This window comes from Camelus dromedarius, chromosome 25 (assembly GCF_036321535.1).
Source record: "Camelus dromedarius isolate mCamDro1 chromosome 25, mCamDro1.pat, whole genome shotgun sequence".
NCBI lineage: Eukaryota > Metazoa > Chordata > Mammalia > Artiodactyla > Camelidae > Camelus > Camelus dromedarius.
The window spans coordinates 5,342,431-5,369,992 of NC_087460.1; the positions used below are offsets into that span (position 1 = coordinate 5,342,431).

Sequence of the window (27,562 nt, forward strand, 5' to 3'; positions counted from 1 at the left end):
GCAGGCGTGACCCTCTACCAACTAGAATTGTTCTTCTTGGCATCGTCACTCAGAACTGAAAAATGAATGGACCACGAGATGCTTTGGTTTACCCCAGAGTACTTCTCTTATGATTCTAGGCTTCAGACTCCAGATCTGGATGCTTAGTTTCAAAATACATAATCTCTTTGAGTATATTGGGTGACCTTGCATGAGATCTGATGTAAAATCATACTGATTGACATTGGCCAGATTCCACTGGGAATCATAGACTGTTGCTTCTTCTCCCAAGTCAGTATGATCTCAACTTGGATTTCATGTCAGGAATCACTATTATTCAAAATTTGGAGTTATTTGTTTTCTAGGGGAAAAACATCATGTATTTCTAGGCACATGTACAAAAAGTTCTGACAGACTCATTGTATTACTCTCGCCTTTATACATAAAGAGTGATTTAAAGAAAGGTTAAATAACATCTAGCAATGTCGCATTTTAAGTAAATGATGAGTAGAAAATAAAACCTAAAATTTTCTACTTCCATGAAGAATGGAGGAGTTCACGGCAGGCCAGTGGTCCTGCTGGATACAACAACAAAAAAGCTGGAAAATGTAAAAAAAAAAAAAAAAAAAAAAAAAAAAAAGTAAAGATATTAGACTTTTATGGACACAATATGGACCAAACATACTGAAATTCTAAAAAGTGGAGATCATTTTAAGGTTAGCCAAGGATTTACAGCTTCTTTCTCTCTGTGGGATCTTCCCAATTTGGGGCATGGGTTAACAGCTCAGAATCTGTGCTCAGGCAAGCAGAGGACTCTTGTTGGAGCAGAGAAGCCAGCGTAAATTTCAGGGTTCCCTGTGCTTGAGTGACAAAATTGGAGACTTGAGGGCATCTCTCACATAGCAGGTTTTCCCCTCAAATATTTGCCCAGTATGCAAGCTGTGAAGGGCAGGAGGCCAAAGAACCATGTCAAAAATCTTGGAAAGCAGAGTGGATATTCCCTCAACTCTTGGGTGCTGAGCTACCAAAACACCCAGGCTCTCGCTGAAATCCCTGACAGGCCATGGGAACAGAGGGCGATCAGACAGAGTGTCACCAAACTGCAGCCCAGACTTGTTACAACTCAGGCCTACATTGTGTGTAGGTATTTGGGTTATCTGCAACTCTTCCCCACCTGCCTAAGAAGATGAGTCCTTCTAGGCATTAGAAAATATATCTGGAGTATCTTATTTTTTCATATGTAATTCCTAGCATTCAATCAAAGATTACATGGCATGTGAAGAGATGGGATGGCAAGACAGATTAACAAAGCAGATAAAAGAAGATAAGAGAAGGCAGAAACACACATGATGCAAATGTTGGAGTTAGCAAATAGGGAGTTTAACTGTAACCAATGTACTTAGGAAAAAAGAGGAAAGGAGAGAATAAACAAGTGAAAGATTAAAAAAAAAAAACAAAGAACTGTAAGTATACAAGAAACACCAAAGGAACAGTTTTCAACTGAAAATAAAATGTCTGGGATTAAGAATTGAATGGATAGGTTTAAAAGATTTTTAGATAGAACTCAACCTAGAATTAGTGACTTGGAGGAGTCCTAGAGATGAGAGATGAGAGACGAGAAGGAGGAGGAATAGGAGGAGGAAGAGAAGGAGGAGGAGAAGGAGAAGAGAAACAGAGACAGAGCAGCAGAAGTAATACTTAACGATGTAATGGTTGAGAATTTTTTTAAATGGATAGAAGGGTATGAAAACCTCTGCACCTAGTAAAGCTGCTGAAAAGCAAAGGAAAAAAAGGAAAATCTGGAATAATAACAGATTTGTTTATACAGAAGAAGACGGAAAAGGAGAGAGAAAGGATCATAAAGCAGATGCGTCAACTAAAAGCAGATGGTAGATACTCACCCAATAACATCAGTAATTGCTTTTACAGTAAATGGATTAGATTCAAATAAAAGCCAATCAAGATAAAACAACAAAATTCATGTAAATGCTCCTTGCAAGATGCTCACCTTATGTATGAAGGCAAAGAAAGTTCAAAAGTAAAATGATGGGAAAATGCACGTACCATGTAAACACTAACCATGAGAAAACGGGAGTGGCTCTGTCAATGTCACAGAAAGTAGACTTTAAGGCAAGATACACTAACTGAGTTAAAGAGGGAATTTTCATGATTATAATGGGATAAGGCCTTAATAAAGACATTATAGATATCAAAATCCAAGAAAGATTTCAAAACCTAGCTTCAAAATATAAAATAACACCTGACAGAATGAAAAGAAGAAATAGACACAATCACAATCAAAATGGGGGTGCTTTAACATACCTTTTCCAATAGCATGCAGACCAAGCATGCAAAAAAGAAGGAAGAACACCGCAAATGTAAAACAGCACAACCAACATGTTTAACTAAGCAACATACGTAGAACAACGTACCCAACAATGAGAGAGTTCACATTATTGTAAACATACAAACATTTATCGAAAATGACCACATGATAGGACAAAAACTTTCAGATAATTGAATTCATACAGCGTATTTACTCTGACCACTGTGAAATTAAATTAATAATAAGAAAATATAGTTAGCAATCCCTATTTGGGGAAATTTTTAAGCAACACCCTTCCAAAAAATACCTGGGTCTGGGAATAAATTTAAAAATTAGAAAATACTATAAAATAATGATAATCAAGATATATTATAACTAAATTCTCCTAACGCAATTAAAGTAGTGCCTAAGAGAAATTTATACTCTAGATTTAGAAAATGAAGAAATGTAAGCTTCTATTTAAGAAACTAGGAGATGAGAAAATAAAGCCCAAGGGACGTAGAAGGTGGAATTATTAAAGACAATAGCAAAATTTAATGAAAAGGAAGGTAAACATAAGATAGAGGATATAGAGGAAAAACCTTTTAAATATGGCGCACTGGAAACTGATAAACATCAAACAATACTAATCAAGAACAGAGAGAAAATGAAGTTAACAATACCAAGAATGAAAAGAGACATCATTATAAATCATATAGATTTTTTTGGTAATAATTTTATTGAGATAAGATTTATACATTTAATGTGGAGAAATATCCAGAAGAGCTCCAATTTCTCCAACACCTTGCCAATCCTTGTCTTTTTTTTTTTTTTTAATAATAGCCATTCTGGCATGCGTGAGGTGATATCTCATTAAGGTTTTGATCTACATTTGCCTGATGATTAGTGATACTGGGCACCTTTTCATGTATCTGTTGGCCGTTTGTATGTCTTCTTTGGAGAAATCTCTATGCAAGTCCTGAGCCGATTTTTAAATTGGGTTATTAGGGGTTTTTTTTGTTGTTGTTGTTGTTCGTTTTTGTTTTTGCTCTCTAGTTGTAGGAGTTCCTTATATATTTTGGAAATTAATCCTTTATCATATATGTGATTTGCTATAGATTGCCTTTTCACTCTATTAATGTTTCCTTAGTGGTGCAGAAGCTTTTCAGTGTTCAGAAAGAATGTAAAAGGAGCTGGCAGATCCTGACTTGTGCTACAGTGACTGTGTGACATGTGCCAGGCTCAGCAAATATTTAATGCTCTTTGGAACCATGATGCCAAGGCTGAAATTGACAAGTAGACGGGGCAAACTCATGTGAATGTGAGTATGTGCTTTAATAAGATGATCCTACAGAAAGTTCTCTTGGAGGAAACATCATGTTTGTTGGAGCAAGGTATGGCTTCTTCTTAGCCTAAAGAGAAATTTGTTCATTGCTCTCATAGCTGGAGAGGCCAAAATGAAATCAGAGCACCAATTTCATATTTCATTTTGAGAGTCCACCTCTATCCATAAGAGCCTGTAAAGCCTGAAAAAGGACAACCATCTTTATAATATGACCCAAACCCGAAGAACTGGAAGTTTGAAGAAATATAACAAAGGAACGAGGAGCAGAACTTCTTGCTTCTGTTGGGAGGAGTAGGATTTCTTAAAGAAGAGAGACAGAGACATCTGACTGGAGAGGCTTCAGATGAGGCGGGAACACAGAATAAAGAAGGTGAGGATTGCTAAGGCAGCCAGGACCAAGGCCCACATCTAGAAGAGCTGGCTTTTCAGGCATGTGGCTAGATCATTCTAATTTTGGGAGCTCAAAGCTGATGACTTGGACTCCCCTGATGTCCAATGGAGACCAAGGTTCGTACCGAGTCTGGAGGGAATTACAAGGGAGAAAACTCATCATAAGAGCATTCACAAGCGCAGGGTTCTTCCTGAGTAGCTGATCTTTGAGATGTCACAGAACAAGCTTGAGTTCCCCACTGGGGAGGGGAAAAAGTTGACCAAGAGAGGCACATCCTGAAGTCTCTAAGGCTAAATCCCTCTCCTGCCTTCGATGTTAATATCTGTCCATTTATGGCACCTACTTTTGGCATTAGTTTTTTCTGTTGCACAGTGGGGTTGGAGGACCATTGATCCAAGAGACAGGAAGGGAACACATCACAGGCAGGAAATAGAGTTCTGCCAAGAACCCAGTGCTGGAGAAAGACTTCAGAAAAGCAGAAAAACGTCTGAGCTGTGGGTTTGTGGGGAAGAAAAAGAAACTCAAAGCTGGGCTTAGACTGCAGGTGCAGAGTTATCTGGAAGTGTAATTATAGTTTATATTGAGAGGGCTTTCTTTATAGAAAGGTTTCCATATCTGCTCTCATCATACATAAACATGCATACAATCACCACCATTACCACTGCCACCACCAGATCTAGCAGTCGGGCTTACTTAGGGAGTGTGAATTCTACAGACTCCTACGTAAAAAACTGACTTCCACTGGGCAGACATATTTCTGTTTATACATTTAGCCTTCATATACTCTTCAGACTCCCCTTCCCCGACTCCCTCCTCTCTCTCATACACGCATACACAGACACACATGCACACGTATACATACAAAGCATACACACATGCACACACATATGTATACGTACACTCAAAGCATACATACATGCACACACAAAGTCCATAGGACCAGACATACCAAAATACTAGCGGAGAGAAACATAGTATAGAGTGTCAGAAGGACAGATCAGAGACCCAGCCTGAGGCTGTCCCTCCGCCATAATCCATTACAGGAAAACTGGGATGTGAGCGACATTTTCTAAGCTGTTAGGTGTTGTCGGGGGAGGGCTGAAACACAGAGTCAGGTCAGTCTGAGAACAAACCTTGTATGTCTGAAACACCTTACTGCTTAACTTGAAACACAGAGCCCCACAGGAGAAAAATTACCATTCACTGCCACTAAGGAACACATCTGGTCAAAACCAAATGGTCAAAAGCGAAGTGCGGTCTATGCAGCCCCAGAGGTCATTCGCCCAGCTTCTTACAGCTAACTCAGTATCTCTGCTGGTCTTACGAACGCTTACCTTGAGCACTCGATAGGACACTGAAGAGGAGAAAGACAAGTCCTTGGAGAAAGCCATGCATGTTCATGGTCATGCTGATCCTCACGTCTTCGGGTAACAGCCTCAGTCTCCTCAGACCACACAAGGAGTCCTCTGGGCCGTTAATGGGGGCTCTTCCGGCAGGAAGGGGATTATGTAGTCCCATCCCCTGACACTGCCATCTTCGGAGCCAATAGAAACCCTGTTTAACATCTTCCCTGCCATCAGACACTATATAAAAGGAAACTTTCTGAAGTTCAAACACCAATTAGATGCTGAATCTTAAATATCTCCTTATATGAGATACAAGGTTTTCTGACGTCAGGTGTCATTCTGTCCTTAAAGCTGATACAGAAGAGCTGTATTTTAAAAAGCTATGTATGTATACGGCTTTCTTTTCTCCACCCCAGGGATCCGGCTCATTGGCTGGTTCAGCTCAGCTGGTGGGATCAGCCAGGTGCGCTGTTTCTGGGTCAGTTCTACCACCCCACCGGCCCAAGAAAAGATGAGTTTTTTCAAAATTGAGCTTAGGTCTCCAGTGTCAAGTGACCAACATGTTGTGGCTGCAAAGAAATGAAGAAATATCTGACAGTGAGAACAAAAATCAGCAAAGGACAAAATTGGGATTAGAAGGATGAAAAGTTCTCAGGTAAATGAAAAAAAGGTGAGATGAACAACAAAGGGACATATTGTTGGCTTCGTGGGGTGGGCTGTCCTCTCCTTCCATTTCTTTTTGGTGCATGAAAGCCTCATAGATCCAGGCCTCCTGATGGCCCTGAACAGGCCTAAAGTCTTTCCTTCCCTCACATCACAGAGAAGCTCTTGACCCCAAGACTACCGTGACCAGTACAGATGCCTCGCCTGGGAATAAATTATAGTTCCCTGGGACATGGTGGGACGACAGATTACAAACTGATTACAAGATGAATCCCCTTGTTAGAATGTGGCAATCTGCACCTGATAATCCAGGCTTCAGTGATTAGAAAGTGTGTGCCCTCCGGCTCCTGGGTCCTCTTTTTCAACAATACAGTCCCTATGCCTCCTTTCCTTCCATTCATTTTCATATAAACCACAGGCCACTCTCACATTCTTTTCAGGCCTCTTTGAATAAATAAGTAAGATGGTTGTCATTACAGTGCTTGGAAATGCAATCGGTTTTACACAAATTGCTGATCTCATCCTTGCTATCGACAAAACAAGTACTCGGCGCTTTCCCACTTTAGAAATTTTTAAAATGTTTACTGAGATATGAATGGCATAGAACATTGTGTAAATTTAAGGCGTACAGCATGTTGATGTGATCATTTATATGTTGCAATATGATTAGTACCACAGCATTAGCTAACACCTTTATCACATCACATAATTATCGTCTCTTTTTTGTGGTGGAAATAATAAAGATGTAATCTCTTAGTAACTTGGACGTTTATAATACAGTATTGTTGTCCATGATCACCATTAGATATCCAGGACTTATTTATTTTCTGATTGCAACTTTGTAACCCTCAACAACATCTCCCCAAAACCTCAACCCACAGCCCCTGGCAACCGGCTCTCTACTCTCTGTTTATATGAGTTCATTTTTTTTTTGGACTCGATAGTGTTTGTCTTTCTTTCTGACTTATCCCACTTAGCATAATGTAGTGCCAGTTGTTGATTTTTGCTTTTGTTGTCTATGCTTTTAAGGTCATATCCAAAAAAGTCATTCATTGCCAAGACCAATGTCAAGGAGCTTCTTCCCTGTGTTTTCTCCCAGGAGTTTATGGTATCAGATCTTATGTTAAAGTTTTTAATACTTTATGAGTTAACTTTTGTGAGTGATGTAAGACAGGAGCCTAAATTAATTTTTCTGCATGTGGTTATCCAGCATTCCCAGCACCATTTGTGGAAGATACTATTCTTTCCCCATCGAGATTTTTTACTTCCTTGTCAAATATTAGTTGATTGAGGATGTGAGGGATTATTTCTGGATTGTCTATTCTGGTCCTTTGGTCTACATGTGTATTTTTGTGCCAGTACCACACTGTTTTAATTACAATAGCTTTGTAGTATAATTTGAAATCAGGAAGTGTGATGTCTGACTTTGTTCTTCTTTCTCACAGTTGCTTTATCTGTTTGGTGTCTTTTGTGGTTCTATACAAATTTTAGGATTGTTTTTCTATTTCTATGAAAAATGCCATTGGGATTTTAAGGGATTGTGTTGAATCTATAGATGGTTTTAGAAAGTATGGACATTTTAACAACATGAATTCTTCTAATCCATGAACATGGGATATCCTTCCACTAGTTTGTTTTGCTTTCAACTTCTTTCATAAAATTCTTGTAATTCTCACTGTACCGATCTTTCATGTCTTTGGTAAGTGTATTCCTAAGTACTTGATTATTTTTGATGCCACTGTGAATGGGATAGTTTACTTCTTTTTCAGATGTTTCATTGTTAGTGTTTAGAAACAGAACTAATTTCTATACGTTGATTTTACATCCTGCACTTTACTGTTGATTAGTCGTTTTAGCTAAGAGCAACTTCTCTTTGATTGACTGTAAGTTTCCCCCTTTTAATATTTTTGATGTCACAATTTACCTCTTTTTATATTGTGTATTCCTTAAAAAAATTATAGTAGCTATAGTTACTTTCAATACTCATTTCCTTTAACCTTTATGGTATAGTTAAGTGGTTAACACATCACCCTATTACAGAATTAGAGTTTCCTAAATCTGACTATCTATCTATCTATCTATATATATATATATATATATCTTTATGAGTGTGCTATATGCTGTCATATGTTTTCATGTTGCTAATTAGTGTCTTTTCATTTAAGCTTGAAGAACTCCTTTCAGCCTTTTATGCAAGAAAAGTCTAGTGGTGATGAAATCTCTCAGCTTTGTCTGGGAGAACCTTTTACTTCTCCTTCATATGGGAAGGATAACTTTGGATAGAGTATTCTTGGCTGGTAATTTTTTTCTTTCAACCCTTTGAATATGACATTCCACTCTCTCCTGGCCTATAGGGTCTTTGTTGAAAAATGTACTGTTAGCCTAATGGGGGTTTCTTATGGGTTATAAATGGTCCCCCCACACCCTGCCCACCAGTTGCTTTCCATACTCTCTCTTTATCTTTGATTTTGACAGTTTCATTATAATGCACCTTGGATCCGTTCTTTTTGCAAGGGCTAATAAGGTGATCTATCAGTCTTTCCCAGGTTTTGGGAAGTCCTCAGCTAATGTTTTTTTAAATAAACTTTCTGCCCCTTTCTCCCTTTCATCTTCTTCTGGAATCCGGATTACTCTAATATTTGTTCTTTTATTGGAATCTCACAGATCACATAGACTTTCTTTGCTTTCTTTCCTTTATATTTTGTTCTCTGCTGACTAGGCTTTTCAGAATTCCTGACCTCTAGATCACTCACTCTGTCTTCTGTTTGCAGACTGCTGCTGCACATGCTTTTTATTGTAATTTTCATTTCATTTATTGAATCCTTCAGTTCTAGAATTTCTGTTTGGTTGTTTTTTTTTTTTTTTTTTTTTAATGATTTCTATCTCTTTGGCAAATATCTCATTTTGCTCCTGTATTGTTTTCCTGGCTTTATATTGAATTGTCTTGCATCAAAAGGTAATTTAGATATGACTAGCATTTTATAGGAAAAATTTTTGGAAGTGATTACTGACAGAATCATGGAGGTTAATTTTCAAGATACAGCGACACATAATTTTGGATGAAAGTTAAAAAATTTTTCTGAACTTGATTTACATTGCTTCTCAAAAGGCTGTTAACATGCATCTAGCAGACTGATGTCCCTACTTTGAGCACTACTAAAACTAAACATAGGAACTTCCCTGGAAATAGCATTATCACCAATCCAACTTAGAAAGTTAACAAGCAAGAGCCAAATATGTTTGGCACATTAGCAATTTTAAATTTATTTAACACTATGTATAGTGTTCTTTCAAAGTTTAAATATAGTCATTTAATATATGGAATCACTGTTTCACAGATAACTTCTTGTGTAGTTATAGTTGTCAAATGACAAATTTTATTAATATGATAGCAATTCTCTTTATCAACAATATGTAGACACACATGAACTGTGACTATAGATTTGGTAATTCTTTTATTCACCTCTGTTTTGGTTGTTCCAGTTATATATTAAAATACAACTTTATGTTTGTTAAGTCTAATAAAAATCTGAGCTTGTTAAAAAAAAAACTAGAATTTTGTTTCAATTACCATAGTGGTGGTTTTGTATTTTAAGAGATTATTCTGTTTGATTATTATGTTCTCTCTGTTCAATAACTGAAGCAGGTAGACTCAGAATATATTTGTGATACTGAATATATGATGTTTAAGGATGAACAATGTAAAATCAGTGTCATGGTCTTCAGTGTTCTATCCATTTATTTGGTTCTGATCTAACAAGAAAAAGCTCTCAAAATTTAATGTAAAATGTATACTTAATATATAAGGCAGATGAATCAAAGATACAAAAACGAATCAGAGGTACAAAAGGTGTCTGTGGTGGGTGCTGTGTTTTGACCCTCTTTCTGACTAAAGCACTCATTTCCCAGCTGCTACGGGTAATGGTAGCCATCCATTCCTTGGGAGGAGTCCTCACCCAATGAATGAAGTCCTCACCTCACTTCAGTACATAGTTATTTTAATCCAGCCCTTTTGCTTCCATTTGGGACAAACATAAAGGACTGTTCCAGCTCCCTGTGGGATCAACTGAGCTTTTCTTGCGAGTGCATCATAGTTCAACTTCTCCCCCTATTCAGTCTGCCTCTTTTGATCTCCTAAGAGAGTATTCCTCAAGAAACTTCCTGTCCTTGAATCTCTATCTCACAGCTTATTTCCTGAGGAACTCTGCTCATAACAGCTATTTCTGTTATAGTGAAAAATATCCAGCCACTAGTAGTGACTATTTAAAATATCAGTTCTTCGTCCTCACTTTGGCGCATCATAGTAAGACGCATTGGAGGGTTTGGTTCAGGGTTTACTGCTGTGTGCATTTCTGTAAGCTCCACAGAGTGATGCACCTTGAAGTATGGGTCATCCAAAAAAGGACTGAACACAGTTCATTTCGATTACACAGCCCATGCCACTTTCCAGGATGTGTTCATACAAATCAGTGGCTATCTGAAGGCGTGGTTCGTCTTTTTTGTACTTTCTATCATGTCTCTGTTCTGGTTGCCTGGGGAGGCTGCCTTTGGCGTAGGACATGGGAGCACCTGGCTGGTCAAGGTGCAGAGCAGGTGCAGAGATGGTCCCCACCACAGGCCCATGCTTGCAGCCACTGCAAGAACACAAGGGAAAAGAGGATGCTGGAGTGAAGTGCCCTGGTGAGTGGAGAGGTCTGGGCTCTGGACTGAAACTCTGTAAAGGAGAATTTGTTTTGTGATCTTTGAGGATAAGCTATGTACTAGGTTGAATAGTGTCCCTCCCCCTAAGTTCATGTCCAGCCAGAGCTTCAGAATGTGACCTTATTTAGAAATAGTGTCTTTGTAGATGTAATCAGGTTAAGATGAGGTCTCACTGGATTAGGGTGGTCCTTAATACAAAGACTAGCATCCTTCTAAAAAAAAGAGACATTTAAATGCAGACACAGAGAGAATAGCATGTGAAAACAGGAGACACAAGGAGAACACTGTGTGATGATGGAGACAGAGACTGGAGTGATGTATCTACAAGCCAAGGAATGCCAAGGATTGCTGACAATCACCAGAGGCTGGGAAGAGGCAAGAAAATATCCTCCCCAAAAGCCTCCAGAGGTAGCAGGGCCCTGCTGACACCTTGACTTTGGATTTCTAGCCTCCAGAACTATGAGGGAATACATTTCTGTTTGAAGTTACTTAGTTTGTGTTAATTTGTTATGGTAGCCTTAGGAAACAGGGCAGCAATGCAAAAAAAAAAAAAATGTTTTTTCAAGAAGTGCTTCCATGGACCATACGTGTTCTCACACTAGGAAAGGCTCTGGCCAGAACTGTTGGATTTCTCTAGACACTTTTGGGAGGGGCCCTAGGGCCTCCCAGGAATAAAGGGTGAGGGAGTCAGGGGGCATATCCTGGTGATGTTTGGACAACCCTAGGTTCTTTCTTTGCTGTCCAGTTGATGGGGAAGTTTTGTGTCATATTTAAACAGGTATGGTGTTCCATTCCTTCTGTCTTATATGGCAGGAGAGATAGTCTTTCTGGTGCCCACCTTTCAGACAGGACTGGATGTGCACTGAGGGGACGTTCAGAAAAGGATCAGGAGCCCTTCTTGGGACATTTTTCTCCACTTCGGCTGACTTGGGGCAGAAGAGCTGGGGACACAGACCACTCTGCCATGCACGTAGGTACTTTTCCCTTTGGGGACAGTCTCATCCTGAACAGGATGCTCTGAGCCTTCTCTCTCCCTGCTCTAATGTGGGCCAGCTTATCCCTGCAAAGGGGGCTGGATGTGACGCTTCTGAACCACGATTCCACGGCCGTTGTGAAGCTCCCTGATATTCCCTAGTATTCTCCTCTGTAACTTCTCAGACTGGTATAAGATGGCGCTGAGATCTCCAAAGGAAAGAGACCGGGTCAGTCCCTGCCAGACTCTCACAATCTCCCATTGTGTCTGAAGCTGTGACTTCATCACTCTGGGCACTCAGCAGGTGACAGTAAGGAGCAGGATCCCCCCATGTCCTTTCCTGCCCTGAGGATGTTTTTTTTAGGAGACCATTCAGGCTCCCACCCTGGCCCTGGGATCTTCTTTGTGACAGGCATCCTTGGTTGCACCCTGGGACCCTGCATCTTTCTTTTTTTCATTTTCCTGGCGATAAAGCAGTGCAGAAAGAAAACGAAGTGTGAAGGTAGGCTCCAAAAAGGAGATGAAGATGAGGAGAGCTGTGGGTAATGGATGAGGAGGGACCTACTGTGATGTGGGATACTGAATATGCACCTTGTCCTTATTACTTTTTTCTGGAAAATGATACCTGTGCTTCTTTGGATTCTTAAGTCTCTGTGATCTTGAACTAGGAGTGCTAAGGGAACATGGCATCATACAGAACAGCAGTAAGTTTAACATCAGTTATAGAGACACAAGTTAGGACTGGGCCTGGAATTCTGGGTTGAAGGAGAAGACATGAAGAAGTTAGTGGTTCTGATGAGCTGAGAGCAGCCCCAGACTTCAAAGGTGGTTCCATGTGCAGGTGTTTCAAGATGTGAGTTTCTGACTCAGAACCTTGGTATCAATCTTGTCTGCATGTAAATACTGTCTGTGTGAGGTTGTACATGAGGATATCGATGAGGAACATGAGACTGGGGAGGAGAGACAGCTGGAGTCAAGTGGATGTCCCTCACCCTCCCAAGCGTGCTCTTCGGAACATACACTATCATCTGGAGTGATTCACAGCATCCGTGGGCACAGCGTCTACGCATGACTTCCCTGAGTCCCACCTCAGAACCTTTTGATAGTTTTGGAATAAGAGGGTCTGCATTTTATTTTGCACCAGGCCCCACCCTCCATGACCCGCCGCCAAATTCTGTTGTCCAGAAAAGATTCCCTTAGGGACAAGTAAAAGGGAAGCCTGACCTCTTACAGTCATAGTCTTATTTTCTCAGAAGATGCGTTTGAGCCCCTAACTGTCAATCCTTCCTGTAGAGACAAGATGTGGTTGGGCCCGTATTTCTTAATTATGACTAGAATTGGCTTCCCAAGTCATTTCAGTTATTTCCATGTATCTTTAGGGAGGATGGGAATAGATCAGACTTCATAGCAGGTACCTTCCTGCCGTTACAGCCATGAGTGTATTGTTTGATGCTGTGACATATTTTCTCAATCACAACAATCACATAGATTATCTAAAGATTTCTTTCGGTTAATTCAAGATGCGACCAAGTGAGAGATACAGTTAAAATGGCAAAGCATAGATATTAAGCCACATTGTGATACTCCATAGCTACTAAAGTGTTAAAGTTACTCTGATAAGTGTGTTTTCATGGAGGCAAATTTTGGGTAAAAGGTGAGACTCACTCCATATTTCCTTAAGATCCATGGCAGGACTGATTTCATAACTTTCAGGGTCAAATATAAAACGAGAATGTGGGATTCCTTGTTGAAAAATTATTTAGAGGTTGAAGATGGTGACAGCAGAACTTTAAACCAAGCACGGGGCTCTGCTGAGCGTAGGTTGCATGTTCACAAAGCTGGCTATGACCCACAGAATTTCAGAGCTGGAGGGCCCAATAAACCATCTTTATCACGGCTGTGGGAGGGCAGTGGGGTCCCTTGGGAGGAGAGAAACCGAAGCAGCTGAAGCCATGGAGGACTTTGAGAAAAGGCTGGGATTATCCTTGCAGACATTTGGGAAATCAGGATCTGGTCCCTAAGTGTCCTTATGGAATAGATGGTAATGAAGTTGTACCTTCCTGTCACCAAATTCCTCTGATTTAGTCCAGTCTTACTGGGAAAAGTCAGATGCTCACAATTCCTTTCTCCAGTTTCATGTCTCTACTGTTTGTATAGATGTCATAGATTTTTTTAGTCTCTGTTACAGGTACTTCCTAGACGGTGATCTGAGATCAACAGTTTGTATCTAATATGCTTTTCCTGGTGTGCTTTATTTCGGGCAGAAATGTTTTCAATCTGAGTCTCCAGGAATGCTGTGTTCTCACCTGGCCCATGACTCTGATGCCTCTAGAGGGCTCTGTTTAGTCTCCAAATCATAATCATAACGAGGCCCTAAATTTGCTGTTGCAGGTTGGTTTTCACATTCCTCCAGGAAAGAAGATCTGGAAAAGGAGAAACTCTTGACTGAAGAATATGAGCTTGGATGTGAGGATGCTGAGCTTGGAGGCAGTGGAATTTCAACTGAAGAACAAGTATGTGCCTATTGAATCTCCTATTGCATTTTGGTCCAGACTAGAGGCTCGGAAAATGTCGCTGTCTATGTCCAGAAAGGATAATGCTGATTTGTGTTCCGTTTTCACATAAATTGTTCAATAATAAATATTTTGGTCCTTTCAGAGCAGTTCTGTGTTATTGAGAAAGTTTTGTGAACATCTAGAGACTTTTGACACAAACTGCTTTTACAGTATGCATACCCTAGCCACTTAGATCCAAACATATATTTTCTTCTCCTGAGTGAAACCCTAGTTAAGTGATCAATGGTCAGACTGGGGGAGAAGCTGAATCCAGATCCAGAGTTGAGGTCTGTCTTCTCCCAAGATGACCTCATAGTAAGAACACTTGAATATTCTAGGAATGTTCTATCCTAATTACGTTGTCTTTTCTTGCATAATTTTGGCCCCTCCCCCTATAGAGTCTGGGATTTGATTTCATGGAGGTAGATGTAGGTGCAGCAGAACTTTCCTAGCAAAAAATCAATCTAAAAACTTCTCAGAGGCGTAACTGGAATAGGAAAGTACAGAAGCAGAATGTTTTTTCTGTCAACTTTGTAACTTTGGCTGTGAAGATTCTTCGCCTTCAACTTATTTTCAAACCTAGTTCTGTCTTCTCATGACTGAGCTACTGGGTATAGTGCATAATGTGTGCTAGTGGTTAATTTAAATGAAGATTATTTCTTATATCCTCATGTGCAGTGACATTTTAAAAAGTAAATCTATTCAAGTTACCCCATAGTATCATCAGATTTTAGCTGGGGAAACAAATTTTGGTTCCCTGTTCTCACTTCTTGTGGTTATAGAAGGTCAGAAGCTATGTTGCCTCCTGGCAAACAAGAGGCGTGCTGGTTGCTGGGTGAGGGTCAAGGTTAGAGATGATTCACTAGGAGTTGGGCCATTCTTGTTCCTCAGCATGCCGTAGCCATGGTGAATGTGGACAGTCTTCTCAGCTCACAGCCTAGGAGATACTGGTGCATGGTATCTTGGAAAATAGTTCTATTATAAGCAGTTATACACTCTCTCTAAAATTACCCTCTAGTCTACTATCTCTGAATTACTTGTTTTGAAGAAATAAACCCCATAGATTCAAGCTAGGAGTCAAATCATAAACCCTTACAAGAAAAAAGTGCCTGCTTTCACCCCCAAATTCCATCCTGATGTGTACCTATTAGTAGAAAGGGAAGAGAATGAGGTCCTTAAGATCTTACCGATTGCATTACAGTCAGTAGGGTTACATATTACACAGAGCAGGGTCACACTTGCTAGTCTTCTGAGCTTCTTGGGAAAATCATTGGAGTACACACATCTGCTGGGGACACATACAACATCGACATATAACACGCCCAAGTTCTCAGATCCTTTGGCTAATAAGAAATGGAATGGTTTGAATTGTCAGCTTTGTATACTGTCCCCGGTATTTCTAATAGACCTTGGATGTGTTCGGGCCATCATACTTCTAACTACTACTTCCTGAAAGAATGTTTTGAATTCCCAAGCTCTTTTTCCCCCCCATGCCTCCTACTCTCTCTCTGCCCCATTTCAGCTAATGTGTGGACATTTTGCCACTGCTTTCTTTCTCAAAACATTCCCATCAAAAGCTTATTTTATGCAGCCAACATTTACTGACGTTTAGTGTTAAAGTGGGGAGAAGAAGGGGTACAGCCTGGTGCAAGATGTAAGTAATTAGCAGACTTGACCTAATCTTTTATTTTTTTTTCTTTTCAAATTTAATTTATTTTTTTATTGAGTTATAGTCAGTTTACAATGCTGTGCAATTTCTGGTGTACAGCACAATTTTTCAGTCATGCATGAATATACATATATTCATTTTTATGTTCTTTTTCACCGTGAGCCACTACAAGACCTTGGATATACCTCCCCGTGCTCTAAAGAATGAACTTGTTTGTCTAGATGTGACCTAATCTTAGGATCCCACTATTGTTCTCTCCCACCCGCTCTGCCCAAGAGAATTTCTGTTGGTTTCTCTTTTTGTCTTTCATCCTGTCAACAACACCTAGTACAGGCTCTCCCGTCTCTCTGCTGACCTTTCTTAATTTCTTTGTCTAACAAGTTTGCAATACCTCCCATAAATGCTCCTGAAATTGACCCTCTGCCTCCGGTATAGGGAGGGACTGGGAGGCAAAGACCAACAAAACATCCTTCCTCCAACAAAGATGAAGTAGAAGACTTTTGACCACTTCAGATCACATACTTGATTCACGGTCAGGAAATCGGAGAGAGGGTCTATCTTTTCAGCAGCCCCTGCCTGGCCAGCTCTTTGTCCCCTGACTCTCACATTTGAGGCAGCTTTGTGCACAAGCTGATCTCACTTAACAGAATTTGCACATTCTGCCTATTCGGCGATGAGGGCAGCCCTGTGCTTTGTTTCTGGCAGGGACTGCCTACATTTTTGTATAGGAACAGGGCAGAATTTCAGCATATACACATTAGTCATTAGTAGGTACACACAGGAACCCTTTGTCCACACAACAGACATGCTATAAGGAATATAAACTCAATGATAATACTTGGGCATTGGCCAACCTCCTGTAATAAAATACACATGTAGAGTGTTAACTTTTGCTATTACCCACAGCCCTCCCCCTTCTCCTGAATGCACAAGCAACGGCTGCTATTTCTTTGATATAGCAGAATTTTCCTTCCTGTCACATACCACTGTGGTTATAATCGCAAATGGGCTTAATGATGAACAGGAAAACACCCTGCACCTTTAGTAATATCTGATTAACAGTAATGTAGGAGGCCTTGCTGAGCTCTGCTTGGCAGAAATCTGTGGTGTATGTTGTCTATCTTATGCTGCTCTGCAAGATCCATGGTATCTACAGAATCTCCTAAACTGACAGCTTCACCATTGATCAATCAGAGAGATAAAGGGGTGATTATAATTTTATAAATGTGAACTCTATGTATTATTGATCATGTGTTCTGTAGTTTGGCTCAGCAAAGACACACGTTTCTATTGGGTTCTCAAAATATTTCCTCTTTAGTGGGATAATTGCTTTTGTATGCCATGAAACCCTACTCCTGCCAAAATGCTGAACGAACAGGGGCTGCCAATTCCTAAAATCAACCCTGGAAAAATAATAGAGATAAAAGAGAAATAAGTATCCAGAGAATCAACCACATCAGAGTGAGACCATCCCCTGCGTACGCGGAACCTGACTGAACTGTTGAGTAGAGAGAGGAGGACCCGGCATAGGCTGGGGAGCGGCTGCGGCCTGGGAGGCAAGCTGCAGGGGAGAAAACGAACATGTGGCCCAGAGGCAAGCTCTGATCTTGCATTTCCCCCTATTCATTTTATCGCTTGTTTTATAAACACAGAGACCTGTGGCAGCAGCCTAAGTTACTCACTGGGTCCATGACTAATATCAGGCAACTGCAAAAGTTCCACTAAGCTGGGAAGTTGAAGAAAACAATTAAGAAATAAACAGTTGGATGAATGTGGATGAAGAACAAGGCGAATTGGAACATCATTTTGAGGAATTTTCCAAGAAGGCAAGAGAAAAGAATAAGGACGTGGAAAATATAAGCAACATGTAAGGGATCTAGAGGACAGGAGAGAAGCACCAGCACATGCTAAGCAGGGGTCTTAGAAGGAAAGGAACAGGAAACTAGAGAGAGGAAAGGAGCTGAAGAACAATAGATAAAATTTCACAGAATTAAAAATAAAAAATGTGAGGTCTCATATTGGAAGGATTTGCAGAATGTCAGTGAAGTAAGGAAAAACATTCACACCCAGATAAACGACAAAGATATTTTAAAAATATCAAAGTAAAATCTCCAAGAAAAAAAGAGCACATGATATGCCAAGAAACAAGAATGAGGTTGACTTTCAACTCATCGGGAGCAACATTACTTATAAGAAGATAATAAAGTAGTGTCTTAAAAAGAACAAGAACATTGAACTTGGAATTTTGTGTACAGCAGAAGTATCATTCCTAAGTGAGAGAGAAATATGTAGGGCCCACAACTTTTTAAAATATATATATGTGTAATTCTGTTACTGATAGAAGAAGAAACAGTGAAATTGAATTAGACAATAAACGTGATGGAATTGAAGTGCTGTTCGAAGACAAATCTTCTCAGTAAAACTCAGGTGTAGATTTTATTGGTAAGTTTCATCAAACTCTCAAGCAATAACTACTATTTAAATAAAAAAATAAAAGCAGCAGAAAATAGAGGCAAAAACCCCAGATCATTTAACAAGCCTAGTATAATATTAATTTCACTTTTTTATGGAGTTACAAGCTTACATAGAGTAAATTTGACAAATATCGAGTGTACAAGTACAGAACTGATACACAACGATATACCCATATATGTGTTTGCTAGATAAAGGGTATTTTCTGTGTCAGAGAAGGCACTCTCAGGCCCGCCCTCCCTGCCCCCTGCTGTACTGACCTCTTATCATCACAGATTAGCTCTTCCTGTTTTTGAGCTGTTTGAACAGTGAGAATTCTTTTCTGCTCAGCTTCTTTTACAAAATAGTATGTCTGTGAAATTCCAATATGTTACTGCATGTAGCAGTATTTTTTAAAATGCTATCTAATATTCGAATGCAAGTCTGTATCACAGCTTATTTGTTTGCTCTACTGTATTTTGGACATTAAATTATTTCTAGTTTTTGGCTATAATAAATAGAGCTGATGTGAGAGATGGATAATAGGAAAGAAAAAAAAAACTTTATCTACCAAAACAACTATATAACATATTCCTATCAGCCAACTTTTACCCAAAATTGATGAAAGCTTTTCTTAGGAATATACTCAGAAGAGGAGCAGCTGGGTTATAGGGGATATTATGTGTATACGCTGTAGATCTTAACAAACCATTTTTTAAGGTGGCTTACAAATTTCTACACCTACTGGCATGCTATTGTTCTGTCATTTATGTTCATTCTATTGGAAATATGTTCTCCTACAAGTGTCCAACTAATCTTCAATAAGGGTGCCATGAACAAGCCATTAGAAAATAATGGTCTCTTCAATAAATGGTAAAACATGACATTCACAAGCAAATGAATAAAACAGGACCCCTATGTCATACCCCTAGATTTAAATTAACTAGAAATGGATTAAAGGCTTAAAGGGAAGACCTGAAACTGTAAAAAAATCCTTGAGGAAAACATAGTAAAAATGCTCCTAGACATTATTGGTCTTGACACCAATTTTTGAATGTGAAACCAAAAACATAGACAATAAAAAGCAAAAATAAACAAGTAGACTACACAACACTAAAAGTGTCCCTGCACAGCAGAGGGAACAATCAACAAAATGCAAAGGCAGGGGGAGTGTACAGCTCAAGCAGTAGAGTGCATGCTTAGCATGCACAAGGTCCTGGGTTCAATCCCCAGTGCTACACCTAAAATTAAATGAATAAATGAACCTAATTATACCCCCCTCAAAAAAACCTAAATAAATAAATAAGTTACTCTTTAAAAAAAAAATGCAAAGGCAACCTTAGGAGTGGGAGAAAATATTTGCAAACCATCTGTCTGATAAGGGGTTAATACCCGAATTCTATAAGGAGCTCATACAATTTAACAGCAAAAAATATCCAATTAAGAAAATGGGCAAAGGATTTGAATGGTCATTTCTTCAAAGAAGACATACGATGGCCAAGAGGTACATGAAAAGATACTATCACTAGAATCATCAGGCAGATGCAAATCAAAACCACAATGAGATATCCTCTCACACCTGTTACAGTGGCTATTACCAAACAGACAAGAGGCAAGTTTTAGCAAGGCTGAGGAGAACAGGGGGCCCTTGTGCACTGTTGGCAGGAACGTTACATTGGTGTAGCCACTATGGAAACAGTGTGGAGGTTTGTGGGTTCTGCTCGTTGTGGGTTTTGTCCAGCAAAAGTCCCACCGTGGAAGAATGAAATTACTCAAGGCTTTATTAAGTCAAGAGAGTGAGGGGGAGCCGGAGACCACCCCCGCTACTCCTCCAAAGCTCTTGTATTTATTGAGAATAGTTAAACAAAGAATCAAAGTGAAATACATCATAGGAATGAGTAAGGGGCATGGGGATACCTGCAGGGATGCAGGTCAGCAGTTTCAGTTCATGAAAAAAGAAACATTATAATCTTAATTTATACTTAGAGAGAAGGTTACAATACTGATAGTACAAAAGGTTATTTTAAGCCCCAATCATGAGCAAGGTTACAGCGTTCTGAACAATTGATAATGAAAACCCAGACCACCACAGAGTCTCCATACAACGATCAGAAATCATCTAAGCACGCGAAGCAGCCCCGCTGCTCCCAGCTAAGGGCTAAGTCACTGTCTTCTGTGAGCAGGGGCAGCCTACACTATGCACCTGCGCCTGGTAAGCGAAGCATGTCCTGCCGGTTAGGGCGAGGGATGAGCTATGGTTTTCCATGAGCACAAGCAGCCCTGAGCCTATGACCTCGAACTAAGCAAAGCAAGCAAAGCTTGTCTCTGCTTTTTACGGCAAGGAGACAGGTTGTAGCAGATTCCTGCTAGCAAAGCAGCTTCAAGGCAATTAAGCTAAGTTCCATAGAAAAGGTGGTGACTGGTAATGAGAGTTTAGTCTTTTGAGCTTTTGGACATTTTGCTTTGAAGTAGCAGTATAAAGACAAATATAGAAAGCATGGGTTTTGATTATACATTGTTTATATGTTTACATAAAGGTGAGAATATAGTTTGGTAAAGCAATCATTACAATATCAAAATTTGTTAACCCAAGTGTGTGCTCCCATAGAGGTTCCTCAAAAAATTAAAAATAAAACCACCATATGATCCAGCAATTCAACTTCCAATCCAAAGGAAATGAAATCAGTATCTCAAAGAGATGTCTTCACTCTTATGTTCATTGCAGCAGTATTCACAGTGGCCAAGAAATGGAATCTACAATTTAAGTGTTCATCGATAAATAAAATGTGGTTTGAATATATATATATATATTATATATATATAATAGAATATTATTTAGCCATAAAAAATGGAATCTCTGCCATTTGTGACAACATGGATGGAACCTGAAGGCACTATGGTAAACGAAATAAGCCAGACAGCTAGAGGTAAATACTTTATGATATTTCTTACATGTGGGATCTAAAAAAATTGGAACTCTTAAAAATAGAGTAAATGGTGGTTCTCAGGAGCTGGGAAAGTGGAGGAATGGGGAAGTGTTGGTCAGAGGGTACGAACTCCCAGCTGCAAGATGAGTAAGTTCTGGGAATCTAATGCCAGCATGATGACTATAGTTACCAATACTATACTATGTGCTTGAAAACTGCCAACACAGCAGATCTTAAATGTTCTCAACACAAGGAGAAATAAGAGGTGATTATATGAGGTGATGGAGGTGTTTACTAACTTTATTGTAATCATTTCACAATACATACATGTATCAAATCATCATGTTGTATATCTTAAACTTACACAATGCTATATGTCAATCATACCTCAACAAATCTGGGGAAAATCTAAAGAAAGTAAAATTTAAAGAGACTCCAATGAACCATTTTTTAGTGCCATACTGTTTTCTTATACTACTTCAACATCTTTGTCCCCCAGTTTTTCTCCTTTATTTACTTACATTTATTTTGAATCATTTAATGAACCATCAGATTTAAAACCCTCTGTTTGTTAAAAAAAAAATAAGGTAGATACTATATGTTTTAAAACCTCCCCACTCATAATTATTTTAATTAAATTTTCTTTATTTTTTCCTATACAAGGGGTTATAAACAGACTTTATATGAAAAAAAGAATATAAAATTGAACGGATTTCTACATAAGGAGGAAAAAGCTTTATTGGGAGGAGAAAGGTGTGCTTGAGTTAATGAGTATTGTTTTAGCCTAAAACGTGAACCTTTCTGTGTGAAGATATCAACACAAAACAAAACAACAGTCATGTAGATTTTATTCTGGTGAGGTTATTAGCAATGATAAAAGTGAAATAGCATGAACATTTTTGTTTGTTTGTTTCAGCTTTTAAACATTAATTCTTATCTTGGTAAGTTTAAAAAAATAGGTTGGAAACGTTTAATATCTGAGACTCAATCAAAAATGAAGCTAATAAAGGCGCTTAGACATCTGGGTTTCCTGTTTACATCCCTCAGAATCAGGAAGTCATCTTGACCTCAGTAGATAGTTTTATTTCAGCTCCATTTCGCTTATCATTTTTCCTCTCTAACGTTCCTTAAGAACCTCCTGATTTTCACAGTCCACAATGACCCTGGTCTTTTCTGACTGGAATTTAATTTCCTCAATTGGATGAGAAGCTCCCACAGAGCAATATTTAAACCTCATATTTCTTGTCCAGCCGAGCACTGGACACATTTTTTCTCTTAGGCAGTGTCGTGGTGTCAGTGATTTCTCTGCTGTTTTGAGTGAGGAGTAGGGGGTTTGTGCACCTTGAGAGGAAACACACACTCATGGCAGATAGAGATGAAGTGCAAAGGATCATAAAGATGGTATGTAAAATGTTTTGGAAGCTGGCAAAGACCATGGAACCACATTAGAATTTTGCCAATGGGTCTGCACTGGTCGGTCACCTCCTAGAAGGTTGAGTTCAGACCAGACATTGAGATCATTATGTGCACTGGGGAGCGGTGCTGGGACAGAGTATTCCCTATGGCAAAGAAAATCTGTCCTTTGTTTTGGGTCCTTCAACTTAGACAGCATTCTATTGAAAACGGCTGGCTGCGGGGCTGTGAAGTCTAGAGAAATAGTTTCCTCATTATGTGAATGAATATGGTTCCAGTGCAGTGAGATACACACTCTGAATACATGTAGTAAAATCCACCCCGTTGCCAGTCTGACCTGATCATCTAGTGTTTTGGGCTCAATGGAGCTGCTGCAAAGGTGAAGCTCCCTGAGAGTACCTGTTTCCATCCAGCATTTATAGAACGAGACTTGGCCAATCCCCATCCAGAGCTTCATCGCTCCCATTGTGCCTGAAGCTGTGACTTCATCGCCCTGGTCACCTAGGAGGTGAGCGAGCTGGGGCAGAGAATTCTGTGTCCTCAGGTCTCGATGGCGGAAGTTGACCTGGGGGCCGGTCTGTTCCCAAACGGTGTTCCTTGGCTCTATGCCCTGTGTGCTATGTTCTTTGTATTTTTTCTCTTTGTCATGTTTTCACCCTTTCTACCTGACACAGACCAACATATAAAGAAATGTAAGTGCCATGGTGGGCTTTGGGGTGCAGGTGAACTATAATGAGGGAATGTGTGTATAGCGGGAGGAGAAAGTATACATCATAATGCAGGGAACATGAAGAAAAATGTCTGCTCTTCTCTGATCTCCAAGATCTCAATGACCCAAGACTAAAAGTCTTAAAAATCATAATCTTAGACGTGACAGAGGTACCTGGGGAGCACAGGTCAGGACTGGGCCAGGAAGTCCGTTCCTGGTATACCCGTGGAGCGTGAGGAAGTGTCTGGGGCCCTGCCGGAGCTTACATCCTGCTCAGGCTTCAGGGTGTAAGGGACCATGGGGCACCTGCGGGAATGGAGGAGTTTCCAGATGATGGGCTCTGACCCAGGGTGTTTTGCCTTAGTCTTGCTCAGATGCCGGTACTCTCTGCATAATGCTGTGCACAAGGATAAAGAAAACAGTGACATAAAGATGGGTCATCTAGGAAGGCCAGGTGAGAATTCTTTGCCCTTCACCTTTGGGTTCATGCGGCCATAAGCCGGTACCTCTAGTTACTCCCATGAGAACCCCAAAGTCAAATCTGGTCTCAGACAGCCCCCTCATGTTCCTTTAGCCTAAGACCTCTGAGTCTTCCCTTCAGGGAAAACATTTTTTAAGCATCAGTTTGGCTCTCATTAACTCCTCACTAACTTCATAATAAGCACCAGTGTGCTGTCTAGGGCTATGTGTAGGTGGACAAGGTTCTCTCTTCTCATCTGTGCTTGTGACGTTCCTCTCTTTATCGAGGCTCCCTCTCAAGTGACTCAGTGACTAAGCTACCTTTTTTTTTTAATGCTAGACAATGAAAAACAAAGTGCCCCTTCTCCAGGCACTTGCTGTAAGGTTGCCTCTGTGATAGGGCTAAGTGATGAGACCATTGTACAAACAGCCTGGGGAGACTGAAAGTCCTTTTTTTTTTTAGGGAACATTCTGACCACCTGTTGACCATAATTCCTATGGATTGTGTCTGTGAGGTGACTTGCCTCTCCAGGCAAGGGCAGCCCTTTTTTGTGTTGTTCTGTGGCAACCTTGTGACATCACAGGGAGGGGACACGCTGGATTCTTGGGTTCTCTGAGTGCATCACATCACTCCCTCAATATGAACGTTACACGGTACTCTGACCAGGGTTCCCTCACACAAAACTGAAGTGCCTGGTCTGTAAAAGGTTACTGAGTTGCTCTGAGGGAAAATAAAGTAGATCATGGTTTAATTGTAAACAACCAGAAATGTCTAGCCCAACACTGCCACTATATACATGAGACTATATAATATTTTTATTAGTTGAAAAAGCTAAGTGAATTGCCCCAAATTTCACGTGAAGTCACTGTAACGCTCAGTCATCTGTACAGATGTCTCCACTTCCCTAACACATGCTCTGCTTCACCTCTGCCACTGTTCTTGAGTGAGGCAAATGCAGGCTGTAAACATTTCTACAATCTGAGACCCTCGTTTGCCCTTAGGAGTCCAAAGTCAGAACGCGGTACCCCAAGTGACGATCTCAAAGGAGTCAAATGAGTGGCCTTGTCTGCAGTCGTTCCTTTTCCAGTGATGAGTGAAGGGGTATCTCCTTCGTGGAGGGGTAAAGAGACACAGGCTTGTCACCGGGGGTTCTCTAAGTGACCACGGGAAGTACAGCTGTCCTTTCTGAGACCTGAGAACCTGAGTGGGCCCCTCTCTCTCTCACACCCCCACCTTGCCCTTTGCACGGCAGTTCGGTCGTTTCTCCCTGTCCTCACGGAGGCTGGGCGAACCTCGGGTTCTGTGGTCACACCGCCCTCCCGCCCCGGTTCTCAGTCGTGCTGTGCTGCCACGTGTTTCTCAGATGTGAGTGCTAGTCCCACGGGCCGTCAGAGTGTTTTCGCACTATCTCTGCATGTAAACCAAAGTGTGGTGAGTCAGGTGAAAAGCGAACATTTTTGTGACATTTCCTGCCTTGTGATGACTGTTGCCCCCAATATAGCAGATTGACCTTCCTTACAGATATGTAATGTCTTGGGTGAGATGAGGAGAGCATTTTCCCAGATTTCTTTAGAAACTCACAGAACCTTAGAGAGAGAAGCATTAGAACTGATGTAGGAAGTATCAGCTATAATATCATTAATTAGCAGATGAGAAAGTTCTCGTTTTCTTTTTGCTGTGTAAGGTGAAAGTAATGGGCCTTTTGGAAAGGACTTTTTTTATAACTCATGTAAGAACTCCCATTATATAAACAACTATTACAAAGTTTGGGATTCTCTGCATAGATATTTGGGGAACCAGGACAACATCACAGAGAAGGTCAGTCTGTCACCGAGGAATGATGATTTTGGAGCTGTGGTTTCCTTCCTTCCATGTCTTGTATATTCACCTTGAGAAGTAATAATCTCTTATGACAAGTATTTTCCAGACTATGGGACAAGAGTCATATAGTCCTGTCCTAAAGGGATTGCTCTGAATGTTTTATGATGAACAGAAATTTTTATACGCTGCATCTCTTCCATTGTTCCTGCTCTCTAAAATGGGTGTTGTCATTCTTCTGGGTCACAGGTAGAACCAAGCAATTTTCTTCTTGTTTCAGAATGTCCCCTGGAGCCACCCAGGAGAGAAGTTCTCAGAGGAGACAGAGATGGGGTGAGAAAAGATCCCCCACTATTCGTGAGGGTGGCAGGAGAGCCCAGGGAGTATGACGCTGAGATCTGTTCCCCTGGACCATCAGTTTGAGAGTGGCTGAGCCTGCAATGAGCCCGTGACGTCGCATCTCAGATGGGAGGGGGCTTCTAAGACTCTCATTATCTGTGTTTATACTGAAAAAAAAAAGATAATAAATATTTTGAGACTCTCAGAAAAGTTCTGTCTACTAGGAATTTTTTGTTGAACTTGGAGTTTCTTACACTCAACTACTTTTAGTCAATCCAAAACTCAAGCAAATTTCCTATTTTCAGGTGGAATCCTAGGTGAGTGACTTATTCTCCTAAAGCAGCCTATGTAGTTGTTCTTACAGGGGGAGAGAAGCTCATGGTCCCTGTAAGACGAAGCAGTCACTTAATCCAGGACCACAGCTGAGACTTTCTCTCTCTACCTAAGATGATCACAGAGCAAACTCATCTGAAGACCTCAAAAGTGTTCCATCCAGATTGCATGGTTTTCTTACATCAGTTTCATCTCCTCTCCCACCTGAGAGTGGACTATGGAGATAAATATGTAGAGACGCATGGGGAAGGAATTGCTATAGATTTTTTTTCTACCCAAAACTTCATGGCCCCCAAACATTTTTTCTTTATTATCAGGTGAAACTAATCTTTATCTCTCCATTCCCACGTCAGGTTTTCTCTTCATGTAAGTTCTTGCACCTTATTCTCTCTCATCTTTACCTGTCACGTTTACCTGCTTACCCCTCTGTTCACCTCTCTTAACCAAGTGCAATATATTTGTCCTCACAGGTCATTAAGGCATCTACCTGGAACCTCCTCCAGTTGGAGAAGTAGGTAAGGAACTGGAGGGGGGTTGGGAGGAGGGAGAGGAAGAGAGGGAAGGAGGAAGGGAAGGAGGGAGGGTAAGATTGGAGAAGGAGAAGGAGAGGGAGGAGGTTAGGGAAGGAGAAAGAAAAAGAGGAAGGAGTTGGGGGAAGGGAAGGAGGGGAGGACAGAGGAGGAAAGGGGGAAAGAGGAGAAAGATACTTGGGCTGGAGACGTGGAATAAGTTGTTTTGAAATGAAAGAAACGATCAGCAGAAATGTTACAGAAAATTCTGGTGCTACCTCTCAGAATAGTTAGGGGAGGAATTTCTGCATCGGATGAAAAGTTAAAATAGTCTGGAAAAGTCCTTTTGTTGTCTAATAATGATAATAATTCGTGACAAGAACTGTTGAAATCCCGATTCATTTTGGTGCTTGTAAAACCGTATGGACGTCTACTAAGAAGATATTCAAAATGTCCGCAGGATATCGGTCCTTCTGTCTGCACCCGTTTCTCTGGGGGAGGGGGTGTCACTTTGGTGTTTGTATATAATTTTTCTCTTCACAGGCGCTCTTGCAGTTTCTGGGGACACATTTCTTCTTTTTTATTTTTATTCTCTTTTTCATATGTTATTTATTACATCTTATTGATTTTTTTTTTTTTAGTATCCTGATTGCTTTAAAATGTTTTAAATAATGTT

The 27,562-nt window shown here is 40.3% G+C and overlaps 1 protein-coding gene and 1 long non-coding RNA gene across 2 annotated transcripts in view; one reads left to right on the plus strand and one right to left on the minus strand.

The window, feature by feature from the left end:
- CD163 (CD163 molecule) overlaps positions 1 to 27,562 on the minus strand; it is an 83,889-nt gene that overhangs the window by 23,379 nt on the left and 32,948 nt on the right. The window lies entirely within an intron of this gene.
- LOC135319302 (uncharacterized) lies at positions 5,733 to 26,174 on the plus strand. Its single transcript, XR_010377784.1, has 3 exons — positions 5,733 to 6,021; positions 14,095 to 14,216; positions 25,986 to 26,174. It is a non-coding gene; the product is annotated as an uncharacterized LOC135319302 (long non-coding RNA).